Source organism: Pyxicephalus adspersus, chromosome 11 (genome assembly GCF_032062135.1).
Source record: "Pyxicephalus adspersus chromosome 11, UCB_Pads_2.0, whole genome shotgun sequence".
In the NCBI taxonomy this organism is placed as follows: Eukaryota; Metazoa; Chordata; class Amphibia; order Anura; family Pyxicephalidae; genus Pyxicephalus; species Pyxicephalus adspersus.
Window position 1 is genome coordinate 9,873,789 of NC_092868.1, and position 20,058 is coordinate 9,893,846.

Below are 20,058 nucleotides of genomic sequence, written 5' to 3' on the forward strand. Positions count from 1 at the left end.
CAAAGTCCTGTATCCAATCCAATACAAAATAATAAAAAATATATTTATGTGGTTTTGTCTACAGGTGTTGGACTGTTGGACACTAGGGAGTGTTTTAGAAAAATATATTGCTATACAGTATACCGAATTATCGCATTTTCAGTATTTTTCATTTATGTATTCTTGTTTAAGCTGATTTTTGTGTATTTTATTTAATTTTATTAAAAGTATTTTTTTTTTTTTACATGATTGTGTGTTTAAAACATTTTTTATATTTATGATATCCACTAGACCCTTGTTCGGACATATTTCTGTAAGTTGCAGGTCTACAATTTAAAAAAAAAAATCATGAAAAACAGTGTACCGCTTTTGGTACAGAAATCTAGACATCAGTGTAACGCCCAGGTGGTTAAGCATGTGTTCCTGCTAAAGCCTCTTTTCTAAAAGAAAAAATTCAGAATGTGGAGCTGCTTTGGCATGCAAGCCAAGCCAATTTTAAAACAAAATCCATTCCACAGCCAAATATAAGCATTCATTGCACATTGCTGTCTAAGAAAATGATTCTGTTCACACTAAATACAACAATAAGGAATCCTTTGTGCTTGTTATTTCAAGCATTTGTGTATACTCAAAGTTGTTTATCTAGCCACTTGAAAAAATGGTGTCATCCATGCCAATACCCAGCTTCCCAAACTATCCTGTGTCTGTTAGCACTCAAAAGGTCACCAGATAGACTTTAATGGGATTTGCCTTTAAAGCGGACATAAGCTCAAAATTTGTATTTTACATAGAAGGTTGGGTAACCCTTCTATGTAAATTAAAAATAGTATTATTTTTATTTTATTTTTTTTTTATGACGTTTAATCAAGACCGCATGGGAGTGCAAAGCCTCCCGGGATCCCATGCCCCGCATCCTGGGAGGCTCTTAGCTGCTTCTGTGCATTCCTAATGTCGGGCATGCGCAGAAGGAGCCCTTTCTTTAATGAAAAAAGAAAATTGATCTCACGCATGCGCAGTGAGAACGGCAATCTTTTTTCCCATCTACGTCACCGTATCCTGCACCTGCACAGTGCGAGATCAGGTGACGTATGAAGAAGAACCCGGAAGAAGATGGATACTGGGATGACTCAGGACCCAATCGAAGAAACCTCCCGATGGATCTGTACACCTTTGGTGTACTTTGGTGTTTGAACTAGGGCAGATTTGCTCATCGCCTCTGGGACCAATGTTACTCATCGCCTCTGGGACCAATGTTACTCATAACACTAATAAGAGTTAATGGGTAATAGGTTTTAATTTTAGCCTCCTAAACTTATGTGGCTCAAAGCTAATGTTAATGAAGCCTTAAGGAACAAGAAAAGGGCATTCTAAAAATAAAAATGAAGGATCACCTTCATCAATTGAAAACTATAAAGAATGTAACAAAAGATGTAAAAAGGAGATAAAATGTGCAAAATGAAAAACGGATTGCAAAGGAAAGTAAGGCAAAACCCCAAATTTTTTAAAATATATTATTGGCAAAAAGATCAGATCTGAGCATGTAGACCCCTTAGGATGTCGCTGGGTTGGTAACGGGATAAAGACAAGGCAGATTTACTAAACACTTTTTTTTAACTCTGTACACAAAGGGAAATGGCGGAGCTCAAGTCCTAATTCATAATAGCAATGTCACTGCCCTAAATGAGTCACAATGACTCCGAAATGATATGATTGAGAAACAGCTGGGAAAAATTGTCACCAGGACCCAGCGGATTACATCCACGTGTCCTCAAAGAGCTCAGCTTGGTTATTTCAAAGCCATTATTTCTACTTTTTAGACCATCTTTAGTCACTGGCATGGTACTGATGGATTGGCATAAGGCCAATGTGGTTCCTATCTTCAAAAAGGGAGCAAAGTCATTACCAGGTAACTACAGACCAGTTAGTTTAACATCCATAGTTGGAAAGGTCCTAGAGAGTTTGATAAAGAACCACATAGAGGAGTTTCTGCTGAAAAATATTATTATAAGTGATAGCATGGTTTCAAGAAAGTCCGAAGTTTTCAAACAAATTTAAATACAAATTTATTTACTAATAGACAGTGGAATAGCAGTTGATATAGTGTACTTGGACTTTGCTAAAGTATTTGACACTGTACCTCATAGATGGTTAATATGCAAGTTAGGGTCAATAGGTTTAGAAAAGTCAATCTGTAAAAAGATAAAAAACTGGCTTAAAGATTGCATCCAGAGAGATGTAGTTATTGATTCATACTCTGAATGGTCTAAGGGTATTAGTGGTGTGCCCCAGGGTTCAGTGTTGGGACTATTACTGTTTAACATCTTCATAAATGATATATAGTTTGGGATTTAAAGTACCATTTCCTGTGTTTGCAGATGACACCAAACTATGTAATGGAATTAAGTCCATACAGGATGTCTATAATCTACAAGCAGACCTGGATGTACTGCTTGATTGGGCAGCCAAGTGGCAAATGACATTTAATATCGATAAATGTAAAGTTATGCACTTGGGAGCCAACAACATGCATGCTTCATACTGTCTAGGGGGAATACATTTGGGGGAGTCAGAAATGGGAAAGGATCTGGGGGTTCTGGTAGATCATAGACTTAATAACTGCATGCAATGCCAAGCTGCAATATCTAAAGCTAGTAAAGTATTTTCTTGTAATAAAAGAGGAATAGACTGCAGAGAAGGAGACATAATCCTGCCCCTGTACAAAGCATTGGTTAGACCTTATCTGGAATATGCAGTCCAGTTTTGGGCACCAGTTCACAAAAAGGACATTGTGGAATTGGAAAGAGTGCAGAGAAGGCCAACTAAACTAATAAAATGAATGGAGGAACTGAGCTATGAGGAGAGATTAGCTGAACTGAATCTATTCTTGAGAAGAGACGTATAATGGGGGGTATGATCACCCTTTATAAATATATAAATGGTCCATATAGAGAACTCTCTTCCCAAATATTCACGTTGAGATCATTACAAAGGACAAGAGGGTGCTCCTCTGGAGGAAAAGAAGTTTAATCTCCGGATAAGGAAGGGATTCTTCACCGTAAGGTCTGTGAAAATGTGGAATCGTCTCACTCAGGAAGTAGTTTCAGCAACTACTATAGTTTGCTTTAGGATAAAAGCTTGATGTTTTTCTAGAAGCACAGAATATAACTGGGTATTAAGGCTTTAAAGTAAAAAAAAAAAACACTCACTGTTGATCCAGGGAACATCCGACTGCCTTATGGAATCGGGAAGGAATTTTTTTCCCCTGTTGAAGCAAATTGTACTAGGGTTTTTTTGCCGTCCTCTGGACCAACTATGTCTTAAAGGTTTTTTTTATCTGGGATCTGTTTATTTCCCTAGTGGTTGTACTTAATGGACTTTTTTTAACCTAACCTACTATGTAACTAAAGGACAGCACGCTATCTGCTAACAAAATTTCTGTCATTATCAAACGAATATAAATATAACCATTATGCATTAGCCATACCAAAAAGACCAAATAATGGAAGTTTGTTGTTGAACTTTACATTATTGAAGGCTTTATTCAGCATGACAAAGTTGGAGGTATAGATGAATGACCTTTAGGGTGTCAGGTCTTGGATTGCACATTACCTGCTCTCCTTTAATGATGAAAGTCAATATCTTGCTTTTCGGAACTTGCTGTTATTACTTTTTGTCAGTATCCATAGAGCTGTTAATCAGCAGACACAAGCAAAGATTCCTCTTTGCGCTCCCTGTCAGCACAGGGGTTAATTTGTGTGTGTCACACACATAGTGAGCTTGCAGGCAATCTCTCAGGGTTTAATAAGTCTGTTCTTCATTTGAGCAAAGCATAGATGTGTTCCCTGCGGGAGGCACCCCTTCCTCCAGCTAGGCCGGATAACCAGGTGCTCGCTTATTGAAGGAAGTGGGGACATTTCTCTGCGTTATTAATACTTTTTTAATTAATGCTTTTGCTGTGAGTGGTCAGAGCTTTCCTCTTAGCAAAGTGCAGCAGAACAGCGCCCTACATCACAGATAGGGAGCATACGCAGCAGGAGGGAATAAATCTTAAAGGGAAGTTATTCCTCTTGGAAAAAAAATTATTGCTCTTTAAAAAAAAAAAACTAAAAAAAAAAAAGCATAGGCTTTCCTCCTCTCCCCCTTTTTTTTTTTTTGATGTGCGAAGCTGGTCTCTTATGTTATTAACTCGTGGATTGATTGAAATACAAAATGATGGGGGGATGCTGTTTGCTTTCCCAGAGAACCTCGGCATGGCACGATTTAAGTCTCAAATGAGGGTTGATAAGATGTCCTTTTCTGATTGGGCCATCGCTCTACAATCTGATTGTGCAGAATAGTAGAAGGAAAGCTAAGAGTTTCATTCAGAAGCCTTCTTATGTGGCTGTGTGTGTACTAGTCTGATAATACAATTTTAGGGGAGGCTGTACTGGCATGCTGCCATGTAACAAAAATTATTGCAGTAGGGCATGGTTCTTAACCTACAAATTATTTTAATCTGACACATAATGGGTTTTTCTAGGTAAGAAAAACATATACTTAGAAATTGAATTGTGTTTAGTTGGTTTTAAAGTGACCCTACCCAGACAAATGCTATTAAAGTGGACTTCCTGGTATGTAAGTGTACCTAGAGTTGTATATCTACAATGTGACATGCACTGCAACCTCTGAGAAATTTGGTGATATCTCAATGGTGCTGTCTACTGTTCTCTGTGCCGGAGGCTCTGATATGAGGAAGCAAAGCCATGAAGACCAAGGAAAGTCAGCATAGGAAATGGGCAGCGCTGGGTCCCAGATTCAAATCTCAGCCAGGACACTATCTGCATGGAATTTGCTGACTCTCCCTGTGTTTGTGTGGGTTTCCTCCGGGTACTCCGGTTTCCTCCCACATTCCAAAAACATGCAGTTAGAATAATTGGTTTCCCTCTAAAATTGACCTTGGGCTCTATATAAGACATATGACTATGGGAGGGGCATTAGATTGTGAGTTCCCTTGAGGGACAGCTAGTGACACAACTATGGACTTTGTACAGCGCTGCGTAATATGTCGGTGCTAAATAAATACTGTAATAATATTAATAATAGGAAATGCTTAGCTATGCAGAGACCACAGACAATACTGGTGATGAGTTAACATTTAAGTAAAGGGCCACTTTCAACGACCAACATTGTGACATTATTCTATAACAATAGTCAGTTATGAAATGAACAAATGCAAGCAGGCTGGTTGTTTATTGCAGAATGGACAGGCGATGCAATAAAATTAAGTTTACCTGTTCGCAGTCTTTTACCTAAACTCATCTTGTTGCACTTGTGATGGCATCGGCATCTTCACCCGGTTCTTCTGAGTTCTTCGGCCATCTTGAATGGCCATACTGGAATAACGGAGTCCATTCACTCCCACCAGCCAGCTCAGCCTGAATTATACACTGATCAGCGCATGCATTATAGCAAAGATTGCAAACAGACAGGTAAGTTTGTTTCATTGCAGAAGAGACCTCGTCCATCCTTTCTGCAATAAACAATTTACCAGTTCACAATTTTTTTTATTTTTAGCCTTAGTTCTGCTTTAATACATTGCAAAATTGGTTTCGGAGAGGCACACAAAAGTTTTTTTTTTTTTTTTTTTGCTTAGTAAAGGTAATAGCAGGCATTTTGCCTTAGACAGTCTTAGACTTATTTCTACCTTTACAAGGTTTTCATGAAAATATTATTACAATTGCAGAAGAAGAATGTACAAACAAAGATGACACCGTACATGTATACCAAACAAGCCTCCCATCAAGCAAGTCTATCTGGGAACTGAAATAACCACAATTCGGGAAAATTGTAAGAGCTAAAGGACTGAATCATACTTAACTTTAACATTAAAGAGCAATTCCAAGCAACAGGTAAAAGCAATCAGTGCGCTACTAATGCTGTAATCTAAACACTACAACTGTGCTAAAGTCATGGCATTACTCAATTTAATAGATAACTGCGCTTTCATATACAGTTCAGTTATCTTGTGCCCTCCTTTCCCCTAAGCTAAATTAACCCACCGTTCACCTTAACAGATTTATACTTAACAAGATGCAGCGTCCATGGTTTCGCTGTTTACATTCAGTATATTTCAGCCCTATAGACCTGTACGGGCTTGGTAGACGTATGCATCTACCAGTCCTATAGATGTCTCCAGTCTATGGGGCTGTATTTTTCAAGTAAGACCGTGCTGGATGTATACCTTGCAGATGGAGAGTCAATTACAGCCATTGAAACACTGGAAGATTTGATCTGGAAGATTCTTCATCACAGAATGGCCCAGTGAATTACCGTCTGCGGCGGTAAAGACTGAAGGGGAAACCCGTATCCCCCCTTGGGATACCTACATCACCTATCCCAGGAGGCTTTGGGTTGCTCCTTCTGTGCATGCCCGATCTCCCGCAGAAGGGGCTTTTCCCACAATGTAAAAAAAGTGCCGATCTCGTGCATGTGCAGTGGGATCGGCACTTGTTTTATATTTACAGAAGAAAACACCACCTGATCTTTACGTTACCCATAGGCAGAAGATGAAGGATGGAGATGGCGGTGCCTAGTGGTTCTACTATGCCAGCACGGAGGAAGAATCCAGGAAGACACAGGGCTAAATCAAAGCCATTGTTGTCATGTAGGGGTATAAAAAAGTCTTGCTGAAGCACCAGACATGGCCACAGGTTTTCCTTCCCTTCATCTCAGTCCTGGTTATATGATGACAAAACACCAAGTTTTATACTTACCATTCAAATAAAGGAAAAAAACATATACATGTCTTTCTTCTAGGTATCTTTAGTCCCATTCAGTGATATCACAAGTGCACTTACCCTTTTATTTCTCCAGTGGTAGATGGGTCCTAAATGCTGCCATGTAAAAATGTTGCCTCACTCTGCAGCAATTTCTTATAAACCCAAGGAGGGTGGAGCCATGACACCCGGGCACACAGGAAGTAGGTTGAATGACGATGGGCGTCATTTAGCCAAAAAGAAAAAGCTGCATCACTAAAATCTGCTCTGCTGAAGATCAAGAGGCACTGAGGGGGATCCATTGGTTATGGAAATTATGGTGCCCGAAATAGGGGTTCTTGCCTTGATGCAGATTGAAATGAAAAGGTAAATTTTATTGGCATGTCTACTATTTAAGGTGCCTTAAGGTGTCCCGATGGTTGATTTAAGGAAACAGAAGACATAAACCTCCTGTGCCATGTAATAGGTTTACTTGTGATAATTACTCACCGTGCATTCCTAAAACCAGAACCAAAACATGATACCAAACCCATTCTAACTGCATTATCCCTATTCACAAATCCCACTAAAGAGATTTCACCCATGAAAAAGAAATTCCAGCCGCATTTTTTTTCACCAGAATTGCCCCAAACAACCGCCACGCAATAACCATATGAACGCGTATAATGTGCGGTCTGTAAACAAGCATAAATAAAATAAATAAATAAAAGCCGGAAGACTTACCTCCAGCTCCCAGGGGATTGTGTGATTTGGAAAGAAATAAAAGAGGATCAGTGCGCAGAGAGAACAGGTAAAATTACACAAAATGACAAAACACACTGATCCAAACCAACAGGAGGATTATGGGATATCTAGTCAGATACCAAGAATAAATAACAGCAAAAAGCAGCAGTGTTGGAACAAGAGAGTGCAGCGCCCAGCATTGCCTGCGTGGAATATGTTCCATGGATAAGCAGGCACAACGTGGAATAAATTAGAGCTTCGGAACTGGCTGGGTCTCTGCAACATGCCAGTATATTATGCTGTGTAAATAGGAGAAGGGTATAGACCATAACACAGATTGTATTTTAAATGTTTTCAAGTGCGTGTCAAGCCTAATCTCCTTGTTTTTAGTCCTGGAGAGAATGTGGGAGAGTTGGAACCTCTGCCAGGGTTGCGTTTCCCAGCTATGGGCATATAAAACCAATGGCATAGGAATAGGGGTCTTGATGGAGACCGGGCACCTAACTCCAGAGGTCCCTTCCAATGATCAATGTCTGGCTGCTTACAGAGTCAGAAACTCAGAGCTGGGGATTTTCTACTACTGGCTTCCTCTTCCCTGGCAATGCCATCTTTCTGAAACTGGCATAGTAGTAGGAGGTGGTAGGGACTTGTCAAAAAGTAGCTGAATCTGTATCTAAAGGAGCTTCAGCGGCACTGCAGAGTTACTGCAGGTAAAAAGGAGGGTTTCCAAATTCCACATCGGGGGCCATGGGTATGTAGCTAAAAAAAAAGGGAAAAAGAGGAGTACGTCCAATGGGCAAATCTCTTCTGGTGACAACTGACTTAAAGGGGGATTGCTTGAAGAAAAAGCTGGATGTTTTTCTAGTTTTAAAGTAAATATATCATAGACTGTTTATCCAAAGAACATCCGGTTGCCTCATGGAATCAGGAACAAGGATAGCCAGGGTTTATTTTTTGCCTTCCTCTGGACCAACTATGTCTTATAGGTTTTATACCTGGGATATGTTTATTTCCCTAGTGGTTGAACTTGATGGACTTATGTATTTTTTTAACCTGACCTACTATGTAACTATTTCCTTTGCTTTGGAGAGATCTCCTCTTACCTCCTGTTGTGTCTCTGGGACAGGAAGCAGAGGGAAATCCTCCTGATGTGCAGCTCCTAATTGCCTCTCACTTGAAGGGAGGAGTGTCCCTTTAATGGGACCACCTTTCATCCAACCATTGTAATCCTGTAAACTTCCTTTACCAAATAAACTAAAAAAATGAATTGGTTTTGCTGAGGGGGTCGGTGCTCTGTTGATTGGAGCAGTGTACAGGTGGTGGTGGAGTGGTTGCCGGCTGCAGACCCAGGGTGTTGTGTGGACCGACTCTCCAACATGTTGCCAGCATGGGGTATTTTCAGCCTTGCTACATCACAGAAACTAAAGAAGAGCATATTTAGCATAAAAAAATGTACATAATTTAATCTTGAGGTTTAATCAGGCTTTATAGCAGATCAGTGAGAAAAAATAAAGCCCCCTCTACCCTTCCATTTTAATATAGGAAAATGGGGGTAATAGGAAAACATTTGTTTTGGGGGTACTTTTTATGCAGGGGGTAATAAAGCAACATTTGTTTTCAGGGGGATGTTTTAAGGGGGTGATATTGATGTCATGAAAACTCACTTTGCATTAATGTTGGTGGCCCTCCACCATATTGGCCCTTGAAGTTAGACACAGCTGGTATAGGCTTTTTAAATAGAATACACATAAACACAGTTGCATTGCATGTAAACTGTTTCATTAGCCATAAGATTTGTAGCTCTATCCATTGTGGTTTGTTTTATACAGCACAGCCAGAAGGGTGACACCACTTCCTATGTCAGCCCCAATAATACAGAGGTGTCACCTACCAGCCCATAATCTGCAATAAAGAAATCATCAACATGCTTTTAGCACATGTGCATGCAGCAGATCCTGATTGGCTGCTGGGGATGGCTGATATATTATATGATTATATATATATACATATGAATATGATTTATTATTCTTTGACCTTACAAAAAGACTCCCCAAATTTTGTCACCCAACCTCGGCAGAGGTGGGCCAGTTTAACCCTTCGTTCCCCTGGGTCTGTGGGCGTGGTCACATGGCGTTCTTCGCCCGCATACGTTGTATCCTGTCGTCCTTCAATCTCAGAATGTCGATGGGTAATCAGTGTTATGTTTTCTTGCAGAAACGACTGACGCTTTTACCTTCTGCCCAACCCCCCCACTAAACAAGCATCTGACGCACGTACAACAAATAACACCTTTCACCAAATCATCAGCAGCTCAAAGTACTCAGCTTAATAGCTCACTAAAACATAAAACCATCATCGAGGCATGAGGCTGAGAAAACCCAAGCCTGCAATCATAATGTCCCCATTTCCTTCATGCTCCTAATAAAAGTATACATGAATATTGGGGTGACAGGGCCACTGTTTTACTGTCACCCTTAGCAACCAGCACATTGCCTAAATGGGGATCTGCAGTTCTCCAGTACACAAGTAGAGGTCCCCACTGAGCTCTCAGGCATGTGGTTGCTATAGAAACCCTTCCTCCGGCCCCGCAGCGGCTGTGCTGGCCTACTGAGAAGCGCCCACCGATGGTAATGTTTCCTCATTCCGCTCCTTCACTTCTCCCCGCCCCTCCTGCGCACGCTCTGCATACTCTGCATATTATGCACCAATCAGAGCGTGGAGCTGGGAGGGGGCGCGCCCATGAGCCCAATTATCACGCGATACTGCAGGAGTGGGCGGGGTCGCGTTGATTGATTTCCTTTGCCGCGCTTTGTGTGAGAACTCTGAGGGGAGAGGGGGAGGGGATGTCAGTGTGAAGAGAACCTGTATTGTGCTGTTTGGGGATGACTTTTATGATTATTTCATGCTTTGTTTATAGCTGTGAATGGAAATAAGTTTAAGCTAACCTGTCCTTGTGTCTGTTTTTGTTGCCCTCAGGTCACATTTACACCTTTACCTCATACATTCATCACTATGGAATGCGCATTGTTGCGCCAAAGTTGCTGCAAATATCGTTATTGTATGGATGCACGAGTGTAAATGCGGCCGTAAGGTATTTGTGTGTCGCTCAATGTAATACACCTCATATTGGTGATATTTTTCTCCTCCTTCACTTTTTTAATTAAAATGACCTTTTATTTACCATTTATTGAGCGATCATGTGACCACAGCGGTCATTTCCAAAGAAGTAAGTGTGTCTGCCAAGGCAGCGGGTAGCCATTGCTATTAATTATAAAATGAATTGCAGGTTCGCTCTGTGTTTGTGTGGGTTTCCTCTGGGTACTCTGGTAATAAACATGCAGTTAGGTTAATTGGCTTCCCCGCAAAACTGACCTATGACTATGGTGGGGACATTAGATTGTGAGCCACTATGAGGGACAGCTAGTCACATGACTATATACTTTGTACTGCGCTGCGTAATATGTGGGCGCTATAATATTATTAATAATAATAATAGGGTCCTGTATCTCCAGGTAAGTAGGTGCCATTGTCATCATTGATCCGCTTTCCGTCTTGGCATGGCTGGAATGATACAAGCAGGAGGTGTGTGAAATATTTTAGGGAATCTGATTGGTAAATCAAACAGATTGAAGGCAGAATTGGCAGCAGATTTGCCCATGTGTACCCAGCCTATATGCATCATTATCCCAGGCTGCTCTCCTGACTGCATCAATCCTGTGCTCCTTTCTATTACATGGGAATGTTCTGTAGTTTACAGAATATAGCCGGAAATTCCGATAACATTGCTTGATATTCCCTGATCTTCCAGGATTGGCACACCGGATTCCCTGCAGGATTAACACATATGTTTCTGTACTTCCAGAAAATGTGCATTGCCTGAAAAAAAGAAAATAAATGGAGCCCGCACATCCAAGGACAAGTAAGGTACAGAATAAAATCATTTTGTGATTTCCAGCCATATTTGTTTTGATCTGGGATGGATTGAGGGCAACATTGGAGAGCTTTCTGTTTATTAAATATCTTGGTGACAACAGTTTCACTAGACAGGAAGTCAGGTAAAACCTGCAACTCCAAAATAATGAGTTATTCCTTCTGTCTACAGAACAGCTCGTTCATTCTGCTGTCTTTGCAGATCATCGCTGATCCCTTCCTTCTGCCTTTGGGCTGTAAATATTTTTAAACATGAATTCAACCAAAGTTATCACCTGGATGGCTTTTTATTTACCTGACCTTGATAATTTTAATTTAGGGAGTCAGCCCTAAATTTTACAAGTTTTGTCATTTCCAGGCTGAGCTTCCTGATTGGTTGTCAGCTGTGCACATGGTCACTATCTGCCTGGCTTATTAGGGGTAGGATCAGACTTCCACGAGGGATCAAGCGATCACGTGCAGCTTTAAGTGGCTTCCCATTGCATCTCAGTCACTCACACTGTACGGGACTAAACTTAAAAGAAAAAAAACTCACTTACCTTTAATTCTGCGAATCCCTCCAGAGATGTCCTTGATTGGGTCTTGCACCGTCCTGTAATCCAACTTGGTCCCAGTGCAGAGGAAGTACCAGGAGCCGCCATCTTTGTCAGTTTTCTTTTTTCTGGCTACGTCACCCAATCTCGCAGTGCGCAGGATTGAGATTGGATGACATAGTCTGTTGTAAAGGGGAAAAATAGTGCTGATCTCACTGTGCATGCGTGACGATATTGGGCTTGCGCAGAAGGAGCGGCCAGGTGCCTCCTCGGATTCATGACGGGTATCCCAGGAGGCTCCCATTCTGTCTTTATCTCTGCAGTGCTAAGGACAAAAGTGCATAGGCTTCACCTTTTTTTTTTTTTACATCTTTTTTACTTTACATAAACGGATTGTCTACTTTTTAATGTAAAGTAGAGATTTGAGTGATCAGCATCTGCAGATTTGACAGCAGGATACTGAACCGCTCACTCCCATTCTTTCCCTGCCGGGCTGCCACGGGTAGATGCTTCTACCAACATCTCACCATCACTGCCAGTCTGAATGTAGCCTAAGGATACAGCAGCTTTGGTGGTGGTGAGCTGAGCAGTGCTTGGAGTAACAGCATTGACATGGTTGCATTGACCAAGAAGGATATGCAATGGGAGGAGCAAGAGCAAAGGTGGCACCACCTCACAGCTCTCCAAATTTGGGTTCTGGAGAGAAGCCAACGATAGAGAGAACTTGGAGATGGTGCCGGCTATGCTCTCGCTCCTCCTATGGCCAATGCAAATGCTAGCTAATGGCAGTAGTAATACTGCTGTATTGCTCATCTCCCCATGTAATGTTGGAGTCATATGGAACTCTTAGCTCTGGAGCTGGAGATTCCAGATGACATCCATAGAGTTCCCAGCTATAGATATAGGCACATTGGCACCTGTGACACATGACCAAAAGCATGCCATCAATGTAAGCGTGGGTTTGGTTCTGCTTTAAATGCCTTGTTAGTGCCCTGCTTCAGCCTTAAACACCAAGTAACGGGTGATTTTCATGCTTACTGAAAATAGAATTCACCCGAAAATCTTGGATTAGAAATATTCTATTAATGCTAAAAGGGTACAGGAACAAATGCACCATATTTCAGGGTTTGTCTTTTGCAATATTTACCCATTGATCCTCCCTGTAGTGGTTTATATGCATGCAGGGAAGAAGGTAAAGTCATCCAGTTTTAATTAGTCCCAGCAGTAGCCACCTATATTTAAAAAAAATAACATTCCACTTTTTTATAGCCCAATCTTCTCTTTTAGGATGGAAGATAAAAAAACACAACGTATTTCAGCCCATTGAAAGGTCACGTTGAAGGGTCTGAGGGCTTTGCGTGGCCTGGAACAACATTACATGCTTAGGTCTTTGACGACTAGCATTTATAGATGCGTCTGTGAAAGCACAGGTGATTCAATTAGTGAATCAATCACTGGGATTGACTTAACCCGATTCACTAATTGAATCATGCTTGCTTTAGCAGAGATAGCTTAAGGCTGGAGACGTTGAGGAATGAAATCTGCCGATGCTTGACTGCTGATATCTTACTGAGTCCGCACAATATTGAAAGCATGTGGCGGCATGTGCTATGTACAATGTGAATCGCTGGAGGCTTTATCATCTCAGTTTTTATTCTATTTCTTAAGGTGAATTTATAATCTCCCTTCTATGACAATATGAACTCTCTTCACCCTTCCCTTACATTCCCCCCTTTTCTTTATACACTCTGACATTTTCCCCTAAATATCTTGTTCAGATGTGCTTAATAAGGTCTGCCGTTCAGGTTCCTTTTCCATAATCCAGTAATGCTAATTGGCCTACACTGGCTGGTCCATGAAAGTCCTCTTTTGCAAAGCCTTCTGGATCCCAAAGGGACCACCTCACTGAATAGCCAATAGGAAATGTCCATATCACACGGGCAATGACTTGGGTACCTGAAGAAGACCTTCATCTTCTGAACAAAGAAAATAATTCAGGTCAAGAACATTCAGCAACCATGGATTTGGTAAAACAGGAGAGGCATTTAGTTAGGTTTTTTTTATTTGCCATGGCAGTGATCAGCGGAACTGAACCCCACTATTCTCATCTGTCCCCATTCCATCACAGGGCGCCTCTATCTTTATTCTTCTTGGCTGAGCAGGGCTTTCATTCCTGAGACACAGATTACTCTCCAGCAAGGCAGTAAGGAGAACAACAAGTGATTGGTATATATATATATATATATATATATATATAATATATATATATATATTATATATATATATTAATATATATATATTAATATATATAGCACTTATATTACCAAATCTCACTCTAAATTTCAACAACAAGAGACAGCTCTGCCTTAAATCTCATTCAACATAAATTTTTTGTTAGGAATTTAGGAAAGACTACTGTTCAAGCTTCAACTTATCCACAAAATAAAATTTCTAGAGTTTTCCATTTTAAAACAACAAATCTTTGCTTTCTGAGTTTAGGTCTTCATTAAGGTTTTTGAATTGTTTATTATTTCTTTGTTTTTTTGGTAAATATGTATTTTAACACATAGGGCGAAAATCTGGAATGCCAACGAAGCCTTTGCCTGATCTTCCTCAAATATGCATTTAAATCTTGGATCACAGAAGACAGCAAGGTAATGTTAAGTCTCGTTGTGCTGATACCTATATAGTTTTAGAAATGTCTGACTAGCTAGGCTAAACACTCCATACTTACCTGTCCCTGTTCTGTCACAGGGTGCTCCTTCCTTCTTCTCTTCCTCCTTAGGCTTCGGCCTTTTTGATTGGCCAGGCTGGGATAACATAACTCCCGTACAGACACGCAGGACTTCAATTGGTTCCAGCAAGCGCAGGGGAAGACAGGATTGCTGGGTATCCTGGCAACCAAAGCTGAGCTGTGCATGTGCAGTTCAGCTTTTTTGACAGTTCTATAGAGTGATCAGGCAAGTAAAAGCAATTATTGCAGAAGGAACATCGTCTCTTCTTTTCTGCAATATTAACCTGCCTGATCAAACATTTTTGGAAAAGGCGCTTTAGTTCCCCTTTAAACCAGTTGAATTCCCGCAGCGGCTGCTCACTTGTTTTCTGCCTCTCTGTATTTGATACTCCATATAGATCATATACACCAGGGACAGGTGGAGGTGTGTTCTTCCTCTGTTTTGTAAATAGAGCTGAACATCAGGGGTTCATATTGCACTCTCTTATATATTGCACAGAACAGTCATCAAACTCAAAGGGCCTGATTTATTAAAGTTCTCCAGGACCACAGAAAATAGATTATCATGGGAGAACCTGGGTTTTCCAGCAAACCTGGAATAGATTTTTTCCAGTTTAAAAACATTTGCCGCTAATACCAAAAAACTTTTTTTAAAATCTATTCCAGTTTGCTGGATCTCCCTGGTTCCCCCCGATTAGTATATCCGCACCATTCTTGAAAAACTTTATTAAATCTGGCCCACATCTGTAAATTGAAGATACATGAAACCTAAAATAGGAAACCTGACCAAAGTGACAAAAATATCTGTAAAGAGCTTTTTCATATACCTAGTTACCCCACTTTTTACATAAATTTAGAAACATCTAATAGTCTATGGGGGAACCCTGGTTGAGAAGGGTTGTATGAGAGTGTAAAGGGTGCCATGCACTGAAATGGGAAGGGAAATGGCTGGATTGCTTGACAACAAGAAACAAGGAATTAGCCCGGTCTTCTTGCTGTCATAATGTTACAGAAAGCAGTGGCGTCTGGCAGGATCACCAGGTAATTTTAACAGATTATCAATAAATGTCTTACATGTAAGGTTTAGGATGACAGTGATGAGATTGATCATTTTAATTTGGATTTACTGACACTTTAAACCAGTGTTTCTCAACCAGGGTTCCTCCAGAGGTTGCTAGAGGTTCCTTGATCAATGAGCAATTTGTACCTTTCAGGTCACTTTAACTGACCCCAATGATCTTTTTGGCTATCTGACCCTCGTGCTAATATACTGGGAACTGTGGTTATAGTAATTATAGAAGGGGTTCCGTGAAGACCTAAAATTTCTTTCCATGTTAAAAAGATCGGGAAACTCTGATTTAACAGTGGGCTGAATTGAGGGTAATAATTCTTAATGGAGCATTTATGTCTAATGAGATCCACACCTACTTAATATTTAACATTTATATTATTATAAAAGATTATTATTACTATCATGACATCATCAACGAAAAAAACAAAACAGATATTTTATATTTTCATTGAACATATTAGCTCTGGTACATACCTACAGACACATGATTGTGCTTGCCAGACTTGTGGCTGATTCCTTTGTTGCACGGTCTTTGGTATAAATCGTGATTACATCAACAGTAGTAACTTTCTATGTTGAAAAATTGCACGTCCAAAGAAAAACACCCGCAAAGGTGCCAGATCGTATCGAAACCATATCTCCAGGTGCAGAAAATGTGCGTTCCCCATACAATCATTCTGCTATATTAAGATGGAAAATTTGATATGTGAAAAAAGTGTTTGTGTGACAGTTGAAAAATTCCTGTTTCGTGGTTCAAATTCTTTTTGGTTGCCTCTGAAAGTTTAAAAAAAAATATCTGCACAATCTTTTCCTCAAAATCGCACCATTCTTAAAGCTTACCTGTAGGAAAATAGGTTGGTACACAGGTGAAATGCATTTATGTGAACTGTTGTTCACCTGTTTACCTGCTGAATTATTTGTAACTCTGTACAACCAGTTGTGTGATCTGGACAACATAGTTGGTCATGAAATCCTTGTGACCTCATTGCAGATTACATTAAGGTTCTAATATAATACAGTGCAATGCAGCCTCAGCTAGGACTCAGCGACCTGGCTATGTCATTTACCTACACAAGCTGGTCACAAGGCCGGCCAGTGTGCTGTGCAAAGTTGTGCAAATCTCTGGATGGACAGAAATACAAATCTTTTGGCAGGTAAAACAGCTCCCATTTATGCAAATCAGTTGTGTGTTTGACAGTCTGGATATAAAATGTACATTTTATCCATAACTAGCGTATAGTTTTGTTTAGGAGCAGTGTGTTATGTGTGTGCTAAATTTAAATTATATATTTGTAAACGAATGTATTATTTTTATTGTTGTGCAGCTTAAGAATGTCGGAGACAAATATCCTGAAGATCTGTAGTTACTTTCTAGTTACTGTAGTTACAATCTCTGTGTCATTAGAACCATTGCATTTACCTATTTTTTATGGAGAAAATTTGCTTTAAAATGGTCAGAAAAATTTTCCTCCACATTGGAACTTATTTGTGATATGAGTCTGATTTATTAAAGTTCTCCAAAACTGGAGAAGATAAACCATTATGGCCAGACTTGGGCAATCTAACAAACCTGGAATAGATCTGGTTAAGGGATAAAAATATTTGCCAAATAATAGCAAAAGAAATCCCTTCCAAGTTTGCTGGATCACCCGGGTTCTCCAATGATAGTCTATCTTCCCCAGTCATGTAGAACTATAATAAATCAGACCCAATGAAATAATTGATAAAGGAATCTGTAGGGATTCACTCTGAATGATTTGTGAAATCCAGTGATCTGATATAAAAGGGGGATTCTTGCTGATTTTCCATTCATAAAGTGAACTGGTAAATGGGATATTGGGACCTGTCACATTTTTACTGCTGCATTCCATTTTGGAGTGGTTTCCCTAATGTTGGTGTGTGTGAGTTTATCCAGTATATGGGTTTGTCTTGTAACGACAAGGTAATTGCTCGTATTTGGTCTTTTTACAGTCCACATAGGATCCTATATGTCTTGATGATGCAGATTGTTGGGTACTTCTCCACTCCTATGCTTTAAGCGACCCACTTGTGTCCTATTTACATTTCAAATGTTTATAGTTTATAGTTCTTTCTTTTTTTTCATAATTCTTTTGATGTGTCTAGTCGCCCCACACTGGTATGTTCTGTGTAGACCCTCCAGCTGATGCAGACTTTATCTGACCTGCTACAATTTCTAATGCACACGATGAGAAGCTGATGGTGTTCAGTGAAATCAGAGTAAGCAATTTCATTATATGAGAGTCATTCAATGACAATTTGTATGTAAAAGACTTATTTGTTTTTCATGTTGTTTTAAGAGAAAAACAAAAAATGACATATGTTTTTAAAATTTTAATTGTGCGTGTTACAATTATGCACCATAAAAATCCTTGGCATACTTTTTTTGCAAAAGAGAATTTAATTATATGAGAGGAGCCTGCACAACTCTGCAAGATTGATGGGAAGGCTAGAGTTCCCCTAAACCTAATTGGCTATATAGAACAAAGTCAGGCCTTCCTGACTTGACCTTCTTTAATAAATCATTGCCATTGCTATCTCTAGTGAAGTACGAGAGTTTTGCCATTACAGTGAAGAGTCTCAGCTCTCTTTAGTTTTCTTTATTACAATGAGATACCTGTGTATTTTCTTGAGTTTTATTATGGTAGTTGTGCAAGTCAAAGCTGAATATATCAGTGACTTCAAATAGGCCCTCTATCCCCGCCCCGACCTCTACCCGCTAAATTAGGGATTCGTAACTAGGGTTCCTCCAGAGTTTGCCAGGGGTTATTTGAGCTCTGAGCAATTTGTGATTCTCAGGTCAGTTACCACCAATGATCTATTGGGGTATCAGTAAGGGTGACAGCCCTAATGTCAGAGACATTCATCCCGTTGACCACCAGGCAATGCACCATGTATCATATTATTGGCAGGGGTTCTCTGAGACCTGAAAGTTATTTCAAGGATTTACCCATATTAAAAAGGTTGAGAAAAGCTGCGCCAAATAATGCTCCATTACCCATTAATGTTGGATATATGCTTTTATGTAAAAATAGAAAGATACTTAACCAGCTTTTCTTGATTACTTTTGTTTGGCCTTGATCCAACATTCTAGGCTCAGTGATATCACTATGAAGAATGTCCAGGATTGCAGTGTGGTTTTACAATAGCTGCATAATCACAGTTACAAGAGGTCAGTAATATTGTTTCCTGTATGATGTGTGAGCTCAATTAGAGTATTGAACATCCAGGCTGAATTTAGGCATCATTTCCAATGGTCAGAGACTAGAATAAAAGAGATGAATCGGGAGACCCATCTGAAGATTATGAAGTTCCCATAATTGAGGAAATATCTCATTAAGAATGATGGGAGGTGGGATGGCTGCCCACTCCTAGTGATGAACCATCAAGACACAATGTTATCTTCTGAATCAGTCATTCCTAACCTTTTTAACTTAGGGGTAAATAACTTTAAGGGAACCCCTGCGATACTTATGATACTCCCAATCCGTGGTGCTTTGACCTGGTGGTCTATGGGATACATGCCCCTTACATCACTGGCCAGAGGAAAAATTATCACCCTTACAAATACCCGTATAGATCATTGGTATCAGTGGTAACTGAGAGCCATCTGAACAATTTCCCATTGCTCAAATAAACCCCCTTATAACCCTGGAGGAACTGTAGAGCTCCATGGAGCTCTGTTGGAGAATTACAGCTCTAAACAGTTTAATCAGTGGGTATCAGTGGTATTAGAACAACATTATCCCCTTTCTATTGTAGTAAAGGGAGATTATTAGCTTTATGTTGGAAAAAAAATCCATTTCAATGGTGGGAAGGTCCTGATACTACATCTCTCTTTATTGTTCAGTTCATCATCATTATAATCATCATCATCATCAGTTGCTAATGCAGTTGGACAAATTGCTTTATTTATTAGACTGGGTATGGTAGATCTATACAAAGAGACTAGATATAGAAATAATTACATAGATTCATAATTGTTTTTTATTTTGTAACTTGGCACATTTATACTCCCAAATTCTTTGGTTCTTTGCACAGATAAAACTATTGTTTGCATTTGTTTATCCACATGTTGTTAAAGCAGAACTAAACTGAAAATATAAAAAGCACACTTCCTTTATTCCTGCAGATCCCTTGATCCGGTCCCACGTTGTCTTAGAATTACTCCTCGTCCTGACGCTTCATTTAGAGGAAGAGCCGGGCACCTCCATCTTTGGTCTTCTGTCTCCTTCTTGTCTTCTTGCTACGTCACCCGCTGTAAAGGGGAAAAAAAGAGCATGCAAGAGATCGGCATCTCTTTCCTCTTAGTGG

The 20,058-nt window shown here is 40.0% G+C and overlaps 1 long non-coding RNA gene across 1 annotated transcript; it reads left to right on the forward strand.

Annotated features, from left to right (window-relative positions):
• The first annotated feature begins 11,288 nt into the window (after nucleotides 1–11,288).
• LOC140340744 (uncharacterized) lies at nucleotides 11,289–17,958 on the forward strand. Its single transcript, XR_011922726.1, has 3 exons — nucleotides 11,289–11,381; nucleotides 14,491–14,574; nucleotides 17,851–17,958. It is a non-coding gene; the product is annotated as an uncharacterized lncRNA (long non-coding RNA).
• The last annotated feature ends 2,100 nt before the right edge of the window (nucleotides 17,959–20,058 follow it).